A 23,033-nucleotide genomic window follows, 5' to 3' on the forward strand; every position below is an offset into this window, starting at 1 on the left:
CTACTCAAGAATGAGACATAAGAAATTAATACTGTATTGAATTATCCTGTTGTGTGTGTGTGGGGGTATGTTCTTACGTAGCTATTTTCCATAACCTCTGGATTTGCTGATTTGGCAGACAAATAGAAATTTAAATGCTCGAACTTTATGTCAAATTAAGCTGGCTGGTTTTAAATAGGTTTTTTTCCCCAAATACAAATTATGTGCTTATTCTAGAAAAAAGTTCAAACATAGATGTATGACAAAGAGTGAAAACTACACTTCCTTTCCACCTTTGAAAAGCATGGGATAGCAAGCCAGAAAGTGAGCATGCTCTGGAACCAAACTATTTGGATTCCTATCACAATAGGATAGTGATACTTCTAGTGATATTTTGGATACTTCTAGCCATAAATGTAAAGAATTTACATAAGCTCTTCTTATAAAATAGGGATTAAAAACTAGGGCTGGTTTTTCCCTCTTCTGGAGATGGCATCATAGGCATTCACAATGGTCCAGCATTTGACATCCCATCTTATGCTGTCCTACAATACAGCCTCTAACAAAACTTAAGGTGTCCCAAACCCCTGGAATAGAATAATTTACTGTTACACCAAGGAGATTGGGAAAGCATCAGAATCAGCGTGTGGTGTGTGTGCTCAGGCTGGCTTCAAGGAGTTCATGCTGTGAGACCTACAGTTCTTATGAGGTTGTCTACAAGGAGAAAACAGCAGGGCCTAGGGTGGTTCCACATGTGCTAAGTGTGTTTGTGATAGGATCAAGCATGCTTTCCTTATTAAAGAGCAGAAAATCATTGTGAAAGTGTTGAAGGCACAAGCACAGAGTCAGAAAGCTAAATGAAAAAATGAAGCTTTTTGGTCTGGGGCGTCTGGCTCTCAAGGTCATCATCTCATGGTTTGTGGGCTCAGGCCCCACATTGGGCTCTGTGCTGGCAGCATGCAGCCTGCTTGGGATTCTCTCTCTCCTGCTTCTTCCTCTTGCTTTGTCTTTCAATATAAACTTGAAAAAAATTGTTTAAATCAAAAGGCTTGTTCTGTTAAAAAAAAAAAACAAAAACTAGGGCTGGGGGCACCTGGGTGGCTCAGTTGCTTAAGCATCCTGCTCTTTATTTCGGCTCAGGTCATGATCTCGGTTTGTGAGTTCAAGCTCTGCGTCAGGCTCTGCACTGACCATGCGGAGCCTGCTTGGGATTCTCTTTCTCTGCCCCTCCCTTGTGCTCTCTCTCTTTCAAAATAAATTTAAAAAACCAAGAAACTACGGTTGTAGTGAAGAGTAAATGAATTAATGAATACATCTAATGTAATTACAGCAGTGCTTAGCACATACTAAGTGTTCAATAATCTTTATGCATGTGGATATACATATATAGACATAAAGGCAGTTATATCTTTCACATTATTCTACCATCTGCTTTTCTCAACTTTCCATACCAGCCCATATGCAAATTATTTAGTATCTGCATGATTCAATGATATGAATATATCAGAATTTAACCATTTCTTATATTGGATCCTTGTATATATCTTTGCATAGTTGTACTGGTATTTCTGTAGGAGTGATTACTAAAATGGGCCAAAGGGCATATGCATTTATAATTTTGATATTATGCCTTCCATACACTAGTTGATACTCACAAATGGCTGAATTTTTAAACAACCCTTTTAAATGATACTTTTAGGTGGTATGAGTCCCTATGAAAGTCTAACAAACATCAATGACTGATATTAACAGATTCTAAGGCTACTTTGCTACAGTTTGTTACTGAGCATTGTATATATATTGAATAAAAGTATTTTCAGAATTCCATATAGTCATGAGAATAAAACTACATACTAAAGTTCCTCCTGAGTTGTAAGCATTTAAGCTCCTGAGTTAACAGAAACTATTTCCACTTTTGTAATCCCAACATCTAGTACAGTACCTGGGAATGGAGTATATCAGTATATATCAGTGTGTGTTAGTCAAAAATCAAAAGGATTACATTAAGTAATCGTACCTCAAAAGCCACATAGCTTTTGTTCCTCTCCATTTGACAAGAGCCAATCCCAAGGAAGTTTGTAACATCTACTTTTTAAATTTTTTAATTTTTTTAAATTAATTTTTGAGAGAGACAGAATGCGAGTAGGGGAGGGGCACAGAGAGAGGGAGACACAGAATCCGAAGCAGGCTCCAGGCTCTGAGCTGTCAGCACAGAGCCTGACATGGTGCTTGAACTCACAAACTGTGAGATCATGACCCGAGCGAAAGTCTGAATCTTAACCAACCTAGCCACCCAGGAACCCCTACTTTCTTTAAACTTGAAAACACTTTCCCCTAAATTAAGAAGCATCTCTTCTTACAGTGTTAAGCCTCTTTAGTTAAGGTAGCTAATGTTTAAATACTCAATGTAAAAGCATTTTAAATGTGTTATATATTTCAGATAGGAAGGATTCTCTGCAATAGTTTTATCATTATTGTACTTAGCTCAGTAATTCCTTACCAGAAACTAAACATTTGTTCATACCTAGCCCTAAAGGTGGGAATGACAAGAGTTTAAATGGGATGCCTCTTTGTTCAAATGGCTGCCAGTCCTCTTGGTCTACAGCAGAAACTGCTACAATAGGTTATCGACACCCAGGTCTTTTGTCTTTTTGACATCTGGAGCCTACCTCAGCCTACGTCTCTGGTTTGGTTCCTCCCACCTTAGTAATCTGCATTATTAGAAATTACCTCTTCCAAGTAATGAGTGACACACAGTGAAGTTTCAGTGCATTCTCAGCCCATGCTGCTTTATTGCCAAAAAATATATATATACACACACACAGGTACAGAGTTTCCAACTCGTATAGCAGTTCCCTTTTACATCAAAGAATAACATTTCTTCTGAAATCCCAAGGATGCATAGATTAAAAAAAGCAAGCTGCCTTTTGTAATACTTTCAACATTCAATGAAATCCTTTTAACATTTTACCAATGGTGCAAGTGAAGAAAATGCAGAACAGCAAGTAAAAACAACTGTACTTGTAGGACAGTAAATAAAAATATGTGAATGATACCCTAATATGACTGTAAAGGATGCGTGGTTTTAAGGTAAGTGCCAAGACTATTACTGTTGTTGAAGGGCTGACGATAATGTATTGCCACAATACTGTTCTTATACCTGGGAGAAAAACTGATGGCATGGCATACTATCACCAAAGGAGAAAAAACCTTTTGAAAATTGCAACCTCAAGAGATCTACTTTGATTTTAAAGGAGGTTTAGGAGTTGAGTTCCTAGAGAAATCTGTGATGCTTGGTTTTCCAACTATTTTAATATGCTTTTGTGGAATAATGGGAACAAAGAGAAACTTTCTTCGTATCTTTACTGGTTTCACTGGTTGACAACATTATCAGTAAGTGGCAAAGAGAAAATTTATATATGGGATATGACATCTCACTTCCTGTACTTAAGTGGAGACTAAACACTGCAATGACTATAAGTAAAATTCAGTTCTGAACTACTAGAAAGTCACAATTTCCACTTAAGCATTCCTAAAGGTATTTAGACCAAAACCCCACAGCAAACAGGTTAAAATGACTTTAGAAAAATTATTTTTCAATCAAACATGAAACTTGGGAGAGGCCTAGTGAGAATCATCTATTCTAATTCTGAATTCTCTTCTGTTTAGGCCACTCAGATATGAATTCCATTTGTACATTATTTTTCACGATCATTTGCACTTATAATGGCTATTTCTAAGGAATATTCTCAAAAGTTTTAAGCTATCACAATAAACTGATCTATTTTCCACATCAAGTAAGAAAATGAATGGCAAGGATTTTTGTTGTTGTTTTTATGAGAAAACCTGTTCCTGTTCACCTGGGATCAAAAGCTTTAGGCAACAAATTATGCAGTCTAAGCAAAAGATCATGGATAAAGCCCTGGCTATAAATTTTAAAAACACAATACATTTATATAATATAGTAACAAAAGAGAACCCAAGTCACAGATTTGTCAACATTTTTAGCACTGTTTCTACAAAATCGAAGTCTCCTTTGCGGGAACCTTTATGACTGGTCAGTACCAGTACCATTCAGAAGAGTTGGCTGGTTACCTGAAAATGCTGGAATATCTGAAATAGGATACTGAATTCCAAGATACTAGTTTTAAGAGATCCAAACTTAAGCCACATAAATTTTATCAGACAAATCCCCATACTTAACATTACTTTCTATAATCTACACTGGTATTCCCTACTTTCCTACGCTTTCTGAAACTCTGCACCTTTCTGATTACTAGAGCCATAGCAGCTTATTTATTTATTCCACATGCTTAGTTTGTGCCTTAGTTTTGTTTTTAAACATGCTTGGGGACTAAGGGAAGCAGGCAAGAGGTGAGAGGGTGAGCACTGTCATGCTCTCTATTCCTGACAGTTTGAATGTCTTGTGGTCGCCCCTGTTTATCTTCTAGCTCCCATTTTCAATGGAAGTTATGATAATCTTTAATTAGAAAATGAAAACGAATAATCCAAACAGTAAATTCAGGCTATTGGTTTAAATCTCTATTGCTTCATTAATAAATGCATATATATATATGTATCTACTAGTCACCATATAACACTGGACATTTTCAATCATGCATTAAAATATTAGTACTCTAAAATCAGAGTTACGGGCCTGCCACTCTTGGTTGCTTCCACTTTCATTCAGACCCAGTTTTAATAAACATGCAGAAAAGACCCCTTGATTCAGAGGAATTAGGAAAAATAACAAGCATGCATGCCAAATTTCAACTGAAAATGTGGGTTAATAAAGTGATTGCTTAGAAATGCAGGCAGGGCAGGTGCTCCACATCACAATGCTATCTCAATAGAGGTACAAAAGTCACACACAAAGAGGTTAAAATCAGGACCACTACTCAATTATAAAAGGCTTAATTGCAAATCCTGGCCCTTTTGGGTAAAGAATGATGTAAAAACTCTGGGAAAAGAAAGAGAATTGAGCAGTTAAGTTTTCTTGGCCATTTATTGACACCTATAGCATAGAAGAGCATAGGTGGTGTAGTGATGAAGATGTTTTTAGGCAGAATGGTTTCTGATTCACATTAATGAGCTTTATCTGCACAGCCCCCTGGGGAAAGAGAGTTTATGAACAGCAGAGCTAATAAAATGTAAACTCAAAATCAATGCCCTGAAATTTAGCATAGACTTCTGCTTTTGAAAACTGTTGACCAAGGGATCCTTCCAAATAGGGTATGGTTAATAGCCAAGCAATGTTCTGAATAAACTAGAAGCGATTTGCTTGCAACAGCAGCACCATGAGAATGTAAACTCCTGGAGGCCAAGGGTCTCTTCATATTTTGCATATCACAGGTACACAAAGAGTAAACATGAGACCACAACATTAAAAATAACTGCATACTCAGAGACTACAAAAACTTGTAACACATTTTAGCATTTACAACTATAACGTGGCTGTTAAGAGTAGTCTTTAATTGTTCTAAGTAACTAAGTTGACATCACTATAATACACAGCGGTGTCCTCATGATCGTGCAGATGAGTGAATATTGCTTGGTTATTCCAATGTCTCTAACACCAACTGCTGGCGTAAGACATTAAAAGAGGAGCTATAATCAATTTAATATAGCCTTCTCCCCATCCTTTGGAGTTGCCATATAAGAATTAAATATTCAAGAGGCACTATTTTCTTAAATCCACTCCACTTTTAGTTTTTTCCCTGGGAAAACAAGGGAACATAGACCCAATCTTTTCAAGGAACTTCAAGGTGCTAATGGCCAAAATGAACTATTCCACTATTATAGCCTGATGTGAGGTGTGTGATTCCCCAGATCAAGAAACTAGTTTGCTGGGCTCTTTATTAAATTAAAATAAACAGTCACAGGCCAAAGTCCTCAGCACAGCTACATCAGACAGGGTTTTAAAAACCAACATACTGTGTTTGGCTATTCCCTTCAATCCTTTGCTTTACATCTTTAAATTCTAACTCCCCTACCACTCCCTTACCACAGCCATAAGGAAAACCCAGCTATCCAAGTTCTTGGCTTGTTTTTAACCCAAACATACACACACAACAAACTTTTCATTTTTTAAAATGCACCCGGAAAACTAATGGAGAAGAGAAGAGGTGACAAACAACAAAGTCTGCTATTCTGTAGATGCCTGTTGCTGACAAGAACATCAAGCAAAATCCCCACATGATGGCTTCAGTGGAGCTACATCAGTAGTACATTTGTTTCCAGGTTAACCACTAGAAAAATTTCATTCAATGGCTCTAACCCTCTGCTTTAGGAAACAAATAGGGTCTCTAACCTTTAAACTTACACAAAAGTTGCTAATTCTCACACAATGATATATTCATATACATTCAGTTTTATAAGTACCTTTTATATGTTCTTTGTCTAAAACATCTTTTTCCTTTTGTGCAACTCTGTTGATCGCAGAGCTTCACAACCTCAAGTAATAATATTTATTCAACTGTACAACTTTGCTAATACAATTTACTATACATGCAAAACTGTTATTGCTACTAAAATTCTACCTCTTGAAAATTATTCATTTTATGGCTTTTATTTTTTATTTTTTGCAATAGGAAGTATCCTTTCCTATATACTGTGCTATTTTGATATTTTGCATTCATTACCTTTTCAGAGGTATTTTTAAAAATGTTTAAATGCTTTTCAGAAATGGATTCTCCCAGGTAATAAACTTCTTGAGCCAAGAGTATAACTACTTTAAATACACTATGAGAATCTAAACCTGGGTCCCTGGATATCTGCTGCTGCAAAGTCTATTTGTTTAAGCTTGCTTCTGTACAGGAGACATACCTCATTAGTTTTGCATTTCACATCATGGTAACTGTAGAACCTGTGTCAATAAATCCTGAACTCTCAGAATACTGAGTTTTAAAAATCACCTCAGAAAACTGCCCTTTCCAAGTTCTCAAGGCAGCTTTTAGAGGTAGGAATTTCTCTTCCACAGAAAGCTATCTTAGGCTTTCAGAACAAAACTTTTATTTCCACAAGGAAAGTAGAAAAAAGTGAAAGCTGTCTGAGGTGGCTTACTCTATCTAACCAAGCAAAATAGATAGTTATTACAGGGCAACCTGGGTAAGCTCTATCTAGCTACATTCCAATTCTCATAAAAAGGTCTGGAATCCCATCAACACACAATTCAGATTCTGAAACAGGAAAAGCCCGTGACAAATTAATGAAGGACACTGAACTACTGACCAGTGTTCTTCGGTAACAAGTAGCATGCTGCAGACAGGAAATGTAAATTGTCTGCAGATTAGAAAAGCACTTGATTAACATAGCATCTGAGTAAGACATGCAAAATATAAAAGAATTTCTTGATGCAAAAGGAGTGGATTAAATAATAATAAACCTACGAGACACACAGTGTGAAAACAACCTAAGAACAGTTTCATCTCAAACAGAGCAAAAAAGCAGAATCATGAAATGGGGACTCATTTTGATTTGAGGCTTCTTAAGATACAAGGGCAGCTGGTTTCCAGCTACCTCAGAGAAAGCTTAAATAACCTCAAACATAGTATTTCACATTGTGATCCCACATTTCTATTCATAAATGAGTCTTTTTGGCCTTAATCGTCTTTCCCCAGAGAGAAGATCACGATTGAGATATTTATGAAAAAAGAAAAGGTCTCAATTTTCCACTCATTTTACACTATTGGTTATTATCAATAATTCATCCTGAAGTTTAAATTATTACTAGGCTCATGCACTAACCCCTAACATGGCACTACAATATGCTACCAAGCACTAATGCTTACAAAACTATACACATCTCAAAATGGAAGACATTGGTGATTTTGTTGTTCTTAAACAACTTGTAACATTTGTCCACAAGTATTAAAATATACATATATATATATTTCTATTGCACATATCCCGTTTTTGTTGAACTTTTTAAAAAGAAAAACGGCCAGGTGACATGGATGAACAAAGGGAACGAAATAGGCATATTCTCGCCTAAAATTACAGCCTTTGCCATCAAGAAGGGGACAAAATAGACCAGGGGAGGGGGGGAATGTAGGTGTATTTAGTAAACCCTGGGCTAGTACAATTGGCATGTACCATTTTGGTAGATGCCATCTGGTGACAACAATTAAAGATGCAAGAACAACTTGAACGAGATCATTCAGCAGTGGTTCTTTTAGGTATGAAATAAAAAATACAAAGCAAATGGAGAAGATGAGTCTGATACATATTCAACAAGTAGGCCAGAGATGGTTTCACTGGTGCTGACCGTACAGAGTCCCTATCCCCTGGGCCAAATGACCCTACCCAAAACACTGCAAAAAGGACACAGGGCAGATGGATAACAGACAACAGAAGATATAAATTCTCAACATACCAGTGAGATTCATGTATGTAGGTTCCATTCTGTCTTTAACAATTCCAAAATACTAAAGGAAAATATAAGTTGGCTAAGAAGTCAGAGAAAAATTTAAGTTACCTTTATCCGAAGTTACTTCTATGCTTTACCACTCAGTATTTATCTTCAAAGGAAATTATACCTTATCTATATTACGTGAGTATTTTACTAAAAAGCTTTCTTATGACAATTCAAATAGTTTGACCAATTTAGCTAATCATTAAGAGTGCTCAACATTTCCCATTTTTGGTCATTTCTATCACTGCTAAATTTTGGTAAATCTGCTCTAAGTTTTCAGCATCACAGCATGTATGGCCCTAGGCAAATTCCCTAAGTCACAGATAGGATCTAAGAAAATGTGTTCTTAATTGCATCTAAGAAGTTTTAAGTTCTCTCTCACAAAGACCCATACGGTTTTATTCTTTTTATGTAAAGACCTGACAATTCAGACACTGGTCCTCTGTTGATCTGGAAGCAAGAACAGCTTTCTTTACACAATAGTCTGTTCATCACATGGTGCAGGTTTTAAGAGAAAGAAGGAAGATCCGTATTTCTTACTGAACTATTTTTCTTGTTTGAGGTTTTTTCCAGACCCTGAACTTCTTCTAAATCAACCACAAGTTTGGGAACACTGCTTTTGAGGTCCATTCTCTGATGAGAAAGTTCAGTTCCAACTGCGTAAAGTTACCTGAGTCCCAGACCTGACAGCCTCACCTAGAAAAACAAACTAAACACTTGAGTACCCACCTTGGATCAAAGGAAAAAGGCTATTTAAATTTTTAGAAAAATCAAGCTACAGAATGTAAAATGCCATGAAGTCAGATGGAGCTGCATAAGGCATTTTTGCTTCTTTTTCTCAGGAGAAAGGAATCTTATGGAAACTCTTCTCATTCCCCTGCCCTCCATTCCTCCATGTCCAAAATTGAAGGCAGGTCATAATGTAGGATCCACCATTATTTTCTGAACAGAAAAACCACTTAAGCCACTCTTCTTCCTGCCTTAGCAGTATGGAAAACCAAGTCTCAAGTGTTATGTAAGACTGCACAAAAAAGAATGAAGTAATTTGAAATATAACAGCCTCTCATCTGAGCTAGATGAACAGGGTTCCATCACTGGACTTGAAGTTGTTTTGTTTCCTTTTCCAACCTTTCAGTAAATCCAAGCATGGATTCACAGGGTTAACAAATGCATAATGTGGTCCAAAGACTTCTGAGACAGAAGCCAACAACAGCTTCCTTCTCTAAGAGAAAAATCCCTCTTCTCATCAAAATGTAGATTTACACATGTGAAAATGTGTAGTTTACAGAGACTCTGTTAACCCTGCAGTATCTTGTCTTTATGCTTCTTTATTACATCAAAGGTTTTATTGCAAAATTAGACCTTTGTTCTTTTCCAGCAAATGTACTTCACAGGATGAATTTAGATATTTAATATGTTAATTTTTAAGCATCTCTTTCATTTCATATTAGAACACATATTTGGAATTTACTCTTGCAGATTCAACTGTGCTTATGACAGTGGCTGAAACTGGAAGACATTAAAAAAAAAAAAACCTTATGTCATCCATACTTGCTATTTATTTAGTCTTCTTGTTTGGAACAAAAGGTAAAGAATTTTAAAAATGCCAACATCTAAGCACCTGTTTGAAATTGAACATCAGCCCCAGCTTCCAAAATAATTTCTTTATAATTAAGCAAAAGCAGAACATGCATGTCAGTTGCTTCTTTCTTCCTGGAGCGCTCAGCAAGACGACTGCATCCTAGGAGCTTCTCTATGTTGAATCTGAGAAGTGGAACCAAAAGAAAAGCAGCTTTTTCCAATCCAAATCATGGAGGTAAAACATGTAGAGAAGAGATATCCACATTTCAAGAATAGGGAAAGTGGCTGGGTAAAAGAAGAAGGACTACCTACTCCAGGAGAAACACAGAATACCTGGAAATACAAAATAAATTAAAAACAGGGAGGTTAAGACAGGTACTTCTGCATGAGCTTACTTTTAAAAATATTTAAAAACACATAGAAAATATATTTTAGATTACACACTGTCTAAAAGAAAATGTCCAACCATAACACTGAATTCAGTATTGTCATCAGAAAAGCAGAAGCATTAGTCAGGAAAATTTATAAGCACAACAGAAAAAAATTACATTTATATAAAAACTTGTATTATAAAACAAGACACACACATATCCATTTCCTATTATGCAAATGGAGTAAGGTGCCTCAAGTTTTTATAGCCCTGATTCTACACAGAACATGTGTGTTTAAAAGCAAATAAACCTTAAAAAAATAATAAAGTAATAAAAGCAGCTGTACTCCCAATTTGATAGAACTACTTGTACTCAAAGCTTATCATCTTACTTTGAAAGAAATTTTTTTTTAACGTTTATTTATTTTTGAGAGACAGAGACAGAGTACAAGTGAGGGAGGGGCAGAGAGAAAGGGAGACACAGAATCCAAAGCAGGCTCCAGGCTCTGAGCTGTCAGCACAGAGCCCGACATGGTATGAACCTATGAACCACTAGATCATGAGCTGAGCCAAAGTCGGACGCTTAACTGACTGAGCCACCCAGGCACCCCTGTATAATCTTTACTTTGAATTATTTTCAACAACTTAAGACTAACAGTGAACAATAAAAATTTTGTAAAATAGAGGCGCCTGGATGGCTCAGTCTGTGGAGCATGTGACTCTTGATCTCAGAGTCGTGAGTTCTAGCACCACGTTGCCTGTAGAGATTACTTAAGTAAATAAAACGTAAATTCTTTTTTTAAAAAAAAAATTTTTAGTGTTTATTTATTTCTGAGACAGAGCATGAGTGGTAGAGGGACAGATAGAGAGGGAGACAGAATCTGAAGCAGGCTCCAGGCTCTGAGCTGTCAGCACAGAGCCCGATGCGGGGCTCGAACTCACAGACGGTGAGATCATGACCTGGCCGAAGTCGGTCGCTCAACGGACTGAGCCACCCAGACGCCCCAAACTTAAACTCTTAAATACAAAGAAGAGGGGCACCTGTGAGTTTGAGCCCTGTGTCAGGCTCTGTGCTGACACCTTGGAGCCTGCTTTGGATTCTGTGTCTCCTTCTCTCTCTGCCCCTCCCCCACTTGTACTCTGTCTCTATCAAAAATAAACAAATGTTGGGGCGCCTGGGTGGCGCAGTCGGTTGGGCGCCCGACTTCAGCCAGGTCACGATCTCGCGGTCGGTGAGTTCGAGTCCCGCGTCAGGCTCTGGGCTGATGGCTCAGAGCCTGGAGCCTGTTTCCGATTCTGTGTCTCCCTCTCTCTCTGCCCCTCCTCTGTTCATGCTCTGTCTCTCTCTGTCTCAAAAATAAATAAACATTTAAAAAAAATAAAAAATAAAAAAAAAAAATAAAATAAACAAATGTAAAAAAAAAAATTTTAGAAAAAGTACAGAGAAGAAACTGAGGGTTGATGGGGGGTGGGTGGGAGAGGGGGAAATGGGTAATGGGCATTGAAAAGGGCACTTGTTGGGATGAGCACTGGGTTTTGTATGTAAGCAATGAATCACAGGAATCTACCCCAAAAACCAAGAGCATACTTTACATACTTTATATGTTAGCCAATTTGACAATAAATTAAATTTAAAAAAAAAAGAAAAAAGACAGGGCGCCTGGGTGGCTCAGTTGGTTAGGCGCTTGACTTCGGCTCAGGTCACGTTCTCATGGTTCGTGGCTCAGGCCCCGCGTCGGGCTCTGTGCTGACATCTCAGAGCCTGGATCCTGCTTTGGATTCTGTGTCTCCCTCTCTCTGGCCCTCCCCAGCCCACGCTTTGTCTCACTCTCTCTCTCAAAAATAAATAAACATTAAAAAAATTTTTTTTTAATTAAAAAAAAAGAAAAGAAATGCAACTTATTAGATAAAATCAACTTGTATCAAGTTTGAGAATACTTTCTTGGTACTGTTACTAGAGAGCAACAAAACTAACACTGTAATAAACGAGGTTTTGTGATTAAAAAAAAAAGAAAAATTACTTAATACACAGTGTTGCCAAGAATGCGATGAAACAAGAACTATCTTAGGCTGGGACAACCTATTAAAAACATTTTCTGTAATGTGTAGAAAAACATGCATAAGGTAGATCAGAATTGCACTGTTTGTAATTATAAATAACAGTAACATCCCGGATGACCTTCTAGTCAGAACTGGCTACATTAATTATGGTACTTGTAAGCAGTTGGATACTATACAGCAGTCAAAAAGAATAAAAAAAAGCTCTCTGTGTATTACTATGAAAATTTGGTAAAAGAAGCAAAAAGAAAAATATGGATCAAAGTTTGTCATATTCTCCTTTTTGGATAAAAGGCAAGAAGTGGGAAATGTCTTTGTATTTTATTTTATTACTATTTTTTTTTTGTATTTGATTTTATATGTGGAAAGAAACTCTGGAAAGGTACATAAGAAATTAATAAAAATGGTTTTTTATTTAGTAGTAGCAGCTGCAGAAACTGAACCAAAAAAAATTAATAACAATAATAATAATACTTAAAAAAATGTTTTTGTAAAATATAACCACAAGTAAAACAATGTGTACTATACCATGGTCACCAAATAGAAGTATGTAAAAATATCATCAGTTCATTGCTAAATATAATACTTTTTAAACTGCGAATATGTGTAAAAGTAAATCAAACAAACAAGGACAATATTAATGTAATTCCATGTACATGAGGTACCTAAAACAAAGTAGAAGAGGTAACTAGGGACTGGGGGAAGTGGGGAAGGGAGTTAATTAATTTCTGCTTGGGATGATTAATAAATTCTGGAAACAGTGGTAGTGGTTACACAATATAAATATACATTTTTAAAAAAGTGTTTATTATAAATACACTTAATGCCACACAATTCTACATTTAAAAGTGGTTACAATGATTTATCTTATGTATTATTTTACAATAAAAAACATGTAACAAATGCTTATGAAAAGCTGAAATAAATTAACTTACAAAAATGGCCAATAAGCAACTGGCTAACTCGTCTTCCTGGGCCTCCATTTTTACTATGTCACATAAAAAAAATACCTCAACTCTAAACTGAATTTGAGTAACCCAGGTTGAAGACAAGACAAAGTCTTAAATCAAAAATCACAAAAGGAAAATTTAAACTAACTTTAACATGGGGTTCCTGGGTGGCTGAGTCAGTTAAGTGTCAGACTTTGACTCAGGTCATGATCTCATGGTTCTTGAGTTCGAGCCCTGCATCAGGCTCTCTGCTGTTAGTTCAGAGCCCACTTGGAATCCTCTGTCTCCCTTGTTCTCTGCCTGTCCCCCTGCTCACATACACATGCTCTCTCGCTCTCTCAAAAGTACATAAACATTAAAAAAAAATTCTCTAAAATAAATTAATTAATTTTCACTATTTGTAGATGAACCAAATAGTGAGCATCAGGGTGGCTCAGTTGGTTGAGCAGACTTCAGCTCAGGTCATGATCTCAAGGTTTCTGAGTTCGAGACCCACATCAGGCTCTCTGCTGTGGGCGCATTGCCCACTTCAGATCTTCTGTCTCCCACCCCTCCCCCTCCCCCTGCTTATTCTCTCAAAAATAAAATAAACATTAAAAAAAAAGAATAAACGCAAAACTACTTTTCTGGGGGGGGGGGACCCTAAAGACTCCACCAAAGAATTACTAGAACGTTATGATGTATGAATTCAGTAAAGTCTCAAGATACAAAATCTGAGAATACAAAATCTGTTGCCTTTCTAAATACTAATAATATATAGTAATAATATATATAATATTTAGTAATAATGAAGCAGCAGAAAGTAATTAAGAAAACAATCCCATTCACAATTGCATCAAAAATAATCAAGTACCTAGGAATAAACTTAACCAAAGAGGTAAAAGACCTATACTCTGAAAACCACAGAACAGTGATGAAAGAAACTGAAGAAGACACAAAGAAATGAAAAGACATCCCATGCTCATGGACTGGAAGAACAAATAGTTAAAAAAAAAAATTTTTTTTTAATGCTTTTATTTTTGAGAGAGAGACAGAGCTCCAGTGGGGGTGGGGCAGAGAAAGAGGGAGACACAGAATGTGAAGCAGGTTCCAAGCTCTGAGCTGTCAGCACAGAGCCCAATGCAGGGCCCAAACCCACAAACCTGTGAGATCATGACATGAGGTGACATGAGCCGAAGTCAGACAACTGACTGAACCACCCAGGCACCCCTTGAAGAACAAATATCGTTACAATGTCTATACTACCCAAAGCAATCTACAGATTTAATGCAATCCCTATCAAAATACCGACAGCATTTTTCACAGAACTACAACAATCTTAAAATATATACAGAACATAAAGGACCCTGAATAGTCAAATCATTCTTGAAAAAGAAAAGCAGGGGCCCAGTCGGTTGAGTGTCTGACTCTTGCTTTCACGGTTCATGAGACCGAGCCCCGTGTTAGCTTCTATGCTGACAGCGCAGCCTACTTGGGATTCTCTGTCCCTCTCTCTCTGTCCCTCCCCTGCTTGTGATCTGTTTCTCTCTCAAAATAAATAAATAAACTTGAAGAAGAAGAAGAAGAACAAGAAGAAGAACAAGAAGAAGAAGAAGAAGAAGAAGAAGAAGGGAAGAAGAAGAAAAATAAAAGTGAAGTTCGAGGCATTACAATTCTAGACTTCAAGTTTTATTACAAAGCTGTAGTAATCAAAACGGCATGGTAGTGGCACAAAAACAGACAAATAGATCAATGGAAGAGAAAAGAAAACTCAGAAATAAACCCACAATGATATGGTCAACTAGTCTTCAACAAAGAATATCCAATGGAAAAAAGTCTTTTCAATAAATAATGTTGGGAAAACTGGACAGCTACATACAAAAGAATGAAACTGGACCCCTTTCTCTTATATATATATACATGTACACACACACACACACACACACACACACACGAGCACGAACATGCACAAGTTGGGGAGGGGCAGAGAAACAGGGAGAGAGGGAGAGGGAGATGGAGAGAGGGTGAGAGAGAATGAGAATGAATCCCTGGGCAAAGGCTGATGTAGGGCTCGAACTCATGAACCATGAGATCATGGCCTGGGCCAAAGTCAGACACTTAACTGTCTAAGCCACCCACATGCCTCTGGACCACTTTATTACACCATACATAAAAATAAATTCAAAATGGACTGAAGACCTACATGTGAGACTTGAAACCATAAAAATCCTTGAAGAGGTTAATAATTTCACTGACATCAACCACAGCAACATTTTCCTACATATGTCTCCTACAGCAAGGGAAATAAAAGCAAAAATAAACTACTGGGACTATACCCAAATTAAAAGCTTCTGCAGAGCAAAAGAAATAATAAACAAAACAAAAAGGCAAACTACTCAATGAAAAAAATTTTTTGCAAATGACATATCTGATAAAGAGTGCCAAAATATATAAAGAATTGATACAACTCAAAATACCAAAGAAACAAATAATCCAATTAAAAAATGGGCAGAAGACATGACTAAACATTTCTCCAAAGAAGTCATGACACATGAAAAGATGCTCAACATTAGTCATCATCAGGGAAATGCAAATCAAACTACAATGTGGGGCACCTGTGTGTTGCTCAGTCAGTAGAACATCCAACTCTTGATCTCAGGGTCATGAGTTCAAGCCCCACATTAGGCATGGAGCCTACATTAAAAAAAAAAAAAATCTACAATGAGGTATCACCTCACACCTGTCAAAATGGCTAAAATCAAAAACACAAGAAACAACAAGTGTTGGCGAGGATGTGGAGAAAAAGCAATCCTCTTGCACTACTGGTGGGACTGCAAACTGGTGCAGCCAATGTGGAAAACAGTATGGAAGTTCCTCAAAAAGTTACAAATGGAACTACCTATGATCCAGTAAATGCACTACTCAGTATCCACCCAAAAAGTACAAACACACTAATTCAAAGGGATACAGGCACTGCTATGTTTATAGCAGCATTATTTACAATAGCCAAATTATGGAAGCAGCCGAAGTGTCCATCAACAGATGAATGGATAAAGAAGATATAGTGTATATATACAATGCAATATTACTCAGCTATAAGCTTAATGAAAGCCAAAAAGCTGAATAAGCCAAAAAGAATGAAATCTTGCCATTAGCAACAACATGGATGGAGCTAGAGAATATAATGCTAAGCAAAATAAATCAAAGCAAGACAAATACGTTGTGATTTCATTCCTATGTGGAATTTAAGAAACAAAACGAATTAGCAAAGGAAAAAAAGAGACAAACCAACAAAGACTCTTAACTATAAAGAACAAACTGATGGTTACCAGAAGGGAGATGGGTAGTGGGATGTGTGAAATAGGTGATGGGGATTAAGAAGTGCACGTGCCATGATGATCACTGGATGATGCAAGAAATTGCTGAGTCACTATATTGTACATCTGATCCAATTATTATATTGTACATCCAATATAACACTGGATATTAATTATACTGGAATTAAAATAAAGGCAAACATAAATTAATTCAGAATCAAATCAGGAGAAAGAGAATTACAGAATTTGCATTGATGCAAAAGTAGAAGTAAGAGTAAAAAATACAGAAGAACCACAAAGGGCCTTTAGAACACCACAGGCAACAGAGCTGTTTCATTATATAAGCTTACTCAGGCTAATTCAAATTTTGCATCAGTCATTAGACTGTTCTGTAGTTCAATTATAATGACAAGATAACTGGTAGTAATGTTGACGAAGAAAGAAGATACAAGCTAGTTCTTTCCAGGAGTAAATATGCTAAAAGAATTCTACGCAAACCAAACACCAAAGAAGCCTTTAAAAAGAGCACCTTTTCTGGGAATGCAAACTGGTGCGGCCACTCTGGAAAACAGTATAGAAGTTCCTCAAAAAATTAAAAAGAGAACTGCCCTACGAACCAGCAACTGCACTACTAGGTATTTATCCAAGGGATACAGGTATGCTGTTTCGAAGGGACACACGCACCCCAATGTTTATAGCAGCACTATCAACAATAGCCAAAGTATGAAAAGACCCCAAATGTCCATTGATGGATGAATGGATAAAGGAGATGCGATATATATATATACAATGAAGTATTATTCGGCAAACAAAAAGAATGAAATCTTGCCATTTGCAACTATGTGGATGGAACTAGAGGGTATTATGCTAAGTGAAATTAGTCAGAGAGAGACAAACATCATATGACTTCACTCATATGAGGACTTTAAAATACAAAACAGATAAACATAAGGGAAGGGAAGCAAAAATAATATAACAACAGGGTGGGGAACAAAACATAAGAGACGCAAATATAGAGAACAGAGGGTCACTGGAGAGGTTGTGGGAGGGGAGATGGGCTAAACCGGGAAGGGGCATTAAGGAATCTACTCCTGAAATCATTGTTGCACCATGTGCTAACTAACTTGGATGTAAATTATAAAATAAATAAATTATAGAAAGAAAAAAAGAAAAAAAAAGCCCACCTTTTCTTAATAGGGAACGTATATAGAGTGTCTTATAAATAAATTCCTTTAGGGGCACCTGGATGGCTCAGTTAGTTAAGTGACAGAGTCGATTTCAGCTCAGGTTGTGATCTCACAACTAGTGGGTTCAAGTCCCATGGTGGGCTGTGCTGTTAGTGCAGAGCCTGCTTGGGATTCTCTCTCTCCCACCCCCGCTCTGACCCTCTACTACTCATGCTCTTTCTCTCAAAATAAAGAAAATTAAAAAAAATTGCTTCAGCAATACCTTCTAATAAAAATGTATGGGGGCGCCTGGGTGACTCAGTCGGTTAAGTGCCTGACTCTTGGTTTCTATTGTGGTATAGTAGTTGGGTGTCAAAATAGTGACCAACTGAATGAGAAGGAAGTGACAGTGAGGGACTTCTGAGACAAGGTCATGGAGGGGGCTATGACTTTTACATTGTTCTCTTGGACTGCTTATTCTGGGAGAAGCCAGATGCCATGGACATTTAAGCATCCTTAGAGAGGCTGACACTGGCAGGAATGGAGGCTTTCTACCACCAGTATGAATTTATCAGCCATGTGAATGAGCCACCATGGAATCAGATAACTGTCACCCCAACCAATATCTTGACTGCAACATTAGAAAAGAACCCAAGCCAGAAAACCCCAGCTAAACTGCTCTGTAAGTCCTGACCCACATAAACTGTGAGAGATGATACATGTTTCCTGTTGTTTTTATCCATTGAGTTTTAGGTAATGTGTTATGCATCAATAAAGAACTAATCCACTTTACTTCCTCTAAGGACAGGAAGAGTAATGTATTATGGGAGTTTAACACTCCTTTCTTACTTCGCCATGTAAATTCAGAACACATTTAAAAAATACAATGCATATCCTTATTGTTCCAGTTAAGTTTTGTGTTTTTTTTTAATGTTTACTTTTGAGAGAGAGAGAAAGAGTGCAAGTGGGAGAGGGGCAGAGAGAGGAGACACAGAATCCTTAGCAGGCTCCAAGCTCTGAGCTGTCAGCACGGAGCCTGATGTGGGGCTTGAAATCACATGCCATGAGATTATGACCTGAGCTGAAGTAGGATGCTTAACTGACTGAGCCACCCAGGAGCCCCAGTAGTGGAATTTTTACTTACCTTTTTTCAACTTCTTTTGGTGGTAAAATACACATAACATAAAATTTATCATCTTAACCCTTTTTAAGTGTTCAGTTCAGTGGTATTAAGTACATTCATATTGTTGTGCAAGCATCACCACCCCAACCGTTTTAACTTTTTTCATTTGCAAAACTGAAACTCTGTCCCCATTAAATTAAGAACTTCCAATTTCCCTTTCTGAAGTCCCTGGCAACCAACACCCTACTTTCTGTCTCTATGATTTTGACTACTCTTAAGTACCTTTTATAAGCAGTATATATTTTAATCCTTAAAGCAGCTGTACATTGAATGATTCCCATGTAATACAATCAAGGTATAGCACTAAGTAGATGTTCTGAGTTGAAATGTGTTCTCCCCAAATTCATAAATTGGAATCCTAATGCCCAGTCCCTCAAAATGTGACCTTATTTAGAAACAGAATCACTGCAGATATAATTAGTTAAAATGAGGTCGTATCAGGGGCAGCTAGGTGGCTCAGTTAGTTGAGCATCCAACTCTTGATCAGCTCTGGTCATGATCTCAGAGTCCTCAGATCAAGCTCTGCGTTGGGCTCTGCACTGAGCTTGGCGCCTGCTTAGGATTCTCTCTCTCTGTCTCTCCTTGCTCCACATGCACATGCACTCTCTCTCTCAAAAAATAAACAAACCTTAAAATGAAGTCATACTGGGGCACCCTAGTGGCTCGGTCAGTTAAGTGTCTGAGTTTGGCACAGGTCATGATCTCGCAGTTCCAGAGTTCGAGACCTGTGTTCAGATATGTGCTGACAGCTCAGAGGCTGGAGCCTGCTTCAGATTCTGTGTCTCCCTCTCTCTCTGCCCCTCCCCCACTCACACTCTCTCTCTCTTTCAAAAATAAACATTTAAAAAATAAAAATAAAATAAAATGAGGTCATACTGGAACAGAGTGGGCTCCTAATCTAACATGACTGGTATCCTCATAAAAGAGAGAACTTAGAACACAGACACACTCACAGGCAAAATGCCATGTGAAGACTGGAGTTATGCTGCCACAAGCCAAGGAACCACCAAAAATTAGAAGAAACACATCCTTCCCTAGTACCTTCAAAGGAAGTATGACCCTGGGGTGCCTGGGTAGCTCAGTTGGTTAAGTGTCTGACTCTAGATTTCAGCTCAGTCATGAGCTCATGGTTCTTGGGATCAATCCCCATGTAGGGCTCTGAGCTGACAACAAGGAGCCTACTTGGGATTCTCTCCCTCCCTCTCTTCCTGACCCCAATACCCCCACTTGCTCTCTCATCTCTCTTGAAATGAATAAACTTAAAAAAATTAAAAAGACAAGAAAAATAAATAAAAAATAAAGGTGTACTGAAAAGCTTTAGAAATTAAAGATTAGAATACCAATATTTATCTATAATTAAAACTTAAGTAAATATATTCGAGGAACACCTGGGTGGCTTAGTCAGTTAAGCCTCCAACTTTGGCTCAGGTCATGATCTTACAGTTCATGAGTTGGAGCCCCTCACTGGGCTGTGCACTGACAGTGCAGAACCTGCTTGGGATTCCTTCTCTTCCTCTCTCTGCCCCTGTCCCACTCTCTCTCTCAAAATAAACAAATAAACGTAAAAAAAAATAATATATTCTAAAATCTGCCTAATAACATTTATATTTTATCAGTTGATCTTCAATCTAATTAAGTCTGTACCTTTTTTCCTTTATCCAATAAAAATTACTAGTTTGGGCAAATGATCATTTTTTTCTTTTTTTATACTTAGTACACTGATTTTGTTGAGAATATAAGATTTAACTTAAATGTATATAATTTCTAATCACTTGTGATGCTCATTTTCTGTTGAAGCTTATTGTTCCACTTCTATCTAGCTATGTTTTGAGCTGCTTAAACAGTATCTGAAAGCATTAGCCGCTATTACTCACTTGCCAAATCCTGAGTTCAGAATTTTATTTTCTTCTCGAGAGGAATATAAAAGCACCTGGAAGCCAAAGAAAATGTTCTTCCTGTGATAAGGAAAAATAAAAAAGAGCATTACAGAAAGGATACAGCCCTCACTTGTGCTATATGCCTCTGGGGGCAAAACTATTCCAATGAACCAAGGTATTTTAAAAAACATCACTATCAAAAACTACTCAAAAGGAATAGAAAGAAGTTACTCTCTATCTGCACTGGCCCTCATTTTATACAGATTTTATAATTTTAATTTCAAAACTCTTGGATCAGTGGTTCTCAAGTTTTCAAGGAACACAGTTCCCACTGAGAATCTGATGATGCTATGGTCCCTCTGGTCACAAAAGACCTGTGCTTTACTATAGATGACCACACCCCTGTTTTAAGGTAGGAAGGAATAATGTTCTATTCCTTTCCTCTGCCCCATGTATCTTCTTTCTTCTTCTACATGAAATCGAAGGGAAAAACAAACAAAAAACAAAAAAACAAAGACTCCTGAGAAAAGCAAGAGAAAGGTTTTATTTAGAAGCCATTTCTTTACCTGATATTTCCAGCTTTGCTAAATCAAGAGGCAGCAAAGACCATACCAGAAACATTCATTCGTATTGTGACATGTCAGTCGAACCAACGTGCCAATTTTAAACAGGCTTCACCAATTCCGAAACCTACCTGTTCGGTGACTTTCGAAGAATTTAACTGAAAGACCGAATGAGAGGTTATAAAAACCCAAATTACAAAGAGACCCCAGACACAAGAACCGAATACTGAGAGTATTACACTTCGCGACCCCACCACATCACACAAATTGCGTTCTAGTAATATCTCCAAAACTCTCTTTCTCTCTATAAAAGATAAATAAATAAAAATTGTACACCGACTTTTAGCTCTTGGAAACAAACAACGGTGAATTCTACCGAGACCTTGAGACAGCCGACATTAATGCGCCATTAAGCCACTACCAGGTCATGCAAGGACAAAGGTGCTTACTCGCATCTTAAAGTTTGAGAGATGGGAGTGGGAACGAATGGATAGGTAACAAGAGAACGTGAATGATACACACAAATTAAATCCCGGGGTGGGGGGGCTTGTTACACCAAATCTCAAGGTCAACGGAGAAGGGACACTAATTATTCAAGGCCGCAACAAGCCTCGATAGATGTCGGAGACTCACGCAAAACAGCGGGCAGGAAGCCGTGAGGCGAGGGATATAGATAAATCAATAAAATAAACATATTCTTTAAAAGATAAAGCTTTGGACAACGCAGACGCTGGCAGATATACACCCGCGTGGGTGCAGTCAACGGGGAATAAGCCGAAAACACAAAGGCAGCCAAAAAGAACCGAGAAGGGCATCGGCGGGTCGAAGTGTCGGTGAGACACACCCCGGAAGGCTAGTACCACCGCCCTGAGACGGCGCAGAAGGAAATCCGTGTCAGGCCGATGCCCGCGCCAGCAGCAGGCAGGCTCTGCGCGCTCCCGTCCCCTATCGGACTGGACCGCGCCACCTCCTGCTAGTTCCCTCATCGCCGGCTTTCTCGGCTTACCTCGCACCAGTCAGCAGAAGCACTCGACCGTCCGGGGGCCTCTCCGCCCCCGGCCCAAAGGCCGGCTCCCGGCGGTGCGCCTCACTCCGCCATCTTCACTCCTTCCCAAATCCGCCAACCCTGCGGCAGCTGCTTCCACAAGCCCCGCCCCCGTCTCTGCCATTGAGTCCTCACTGGATAACGACTTGCGCAAGCGCCCTCTTTTCCCGCTGTAGGTTGGACGGAATGTACGTCAATCAATAACGCCGGCCCATCTCTTTTCCATCTCTCCTTTTGTCGGATTGGGTCCCAGGGTTGAGGTAATAGGAAAAGACGTTGTTGTAATTCACTTGTTAGGAATGTAAAATTATTTCCACGTAGAAGATGTGTCACTTCTTGGAAGGGTAGTCTGGTTAGGCCGTATGACTTTTTAAAGCCACCGTTAGGTTCAACTATACTGCTAATAATTTCATTCTCGGGCCGGGAGCTTTTAATCCTGCGCATGACACCACACCTAGGCAGACAATTTAATAGCTCCAGTTTCTATCTGACTGTCTGACCTGTTTCTACTCCTAAAGGGTCCAAACATCAGACCGCTGTTTACAGCTCTGG

At 38.1% G+C, this 23,033-nt stretch overlaps 1 protein-coding gene and 1 pseudogene across 1 annotated transcript in view; one reads left to right on the forward strand and one right to left on the reverse strand.

Moving 5' to 3' along the window:
* The window catches only part of NUSAP1 (nucleolar and spindle associated protein 1), a 76,949-nt gene extending 54,390 nt beyond the window's left edge, over positions 1 to 22,559 (reverse strand). The window contains exons 1-2 of the mRNA XM_030318442.1: positions 22,443 to 22,559; positions 20,871 to 20,951 (exon numbers count right to left, since the gene is read on the reverse strand). The gene's annotated coding sequence lies outside the window, so the exon portion shown is untranslated. The remainder of the gene's footprint in view (positions 1 to 20,870; positions 20,952 to 22,442) is intronic.
* On the forward strand, positions 288 to 856 carry LOC115516069 (annotated as a pseudogene).
* Positions 22,560 to 23,033: the final 474 nt, after the last annotated feature.

This window comes from Lynx canadensis, chromosome B3, assembly GCF_007474595.2.
Source record: "Lynx canadensis isolate LIC74 chromosome B3, mLynCan4.pri.v2, whole genome shotgun sequence".
NCBI lineage: Eukaryota > Metazoa > Chordata > Mammalia > Carnivora > Felidae > Lynx > Lynx canadensis.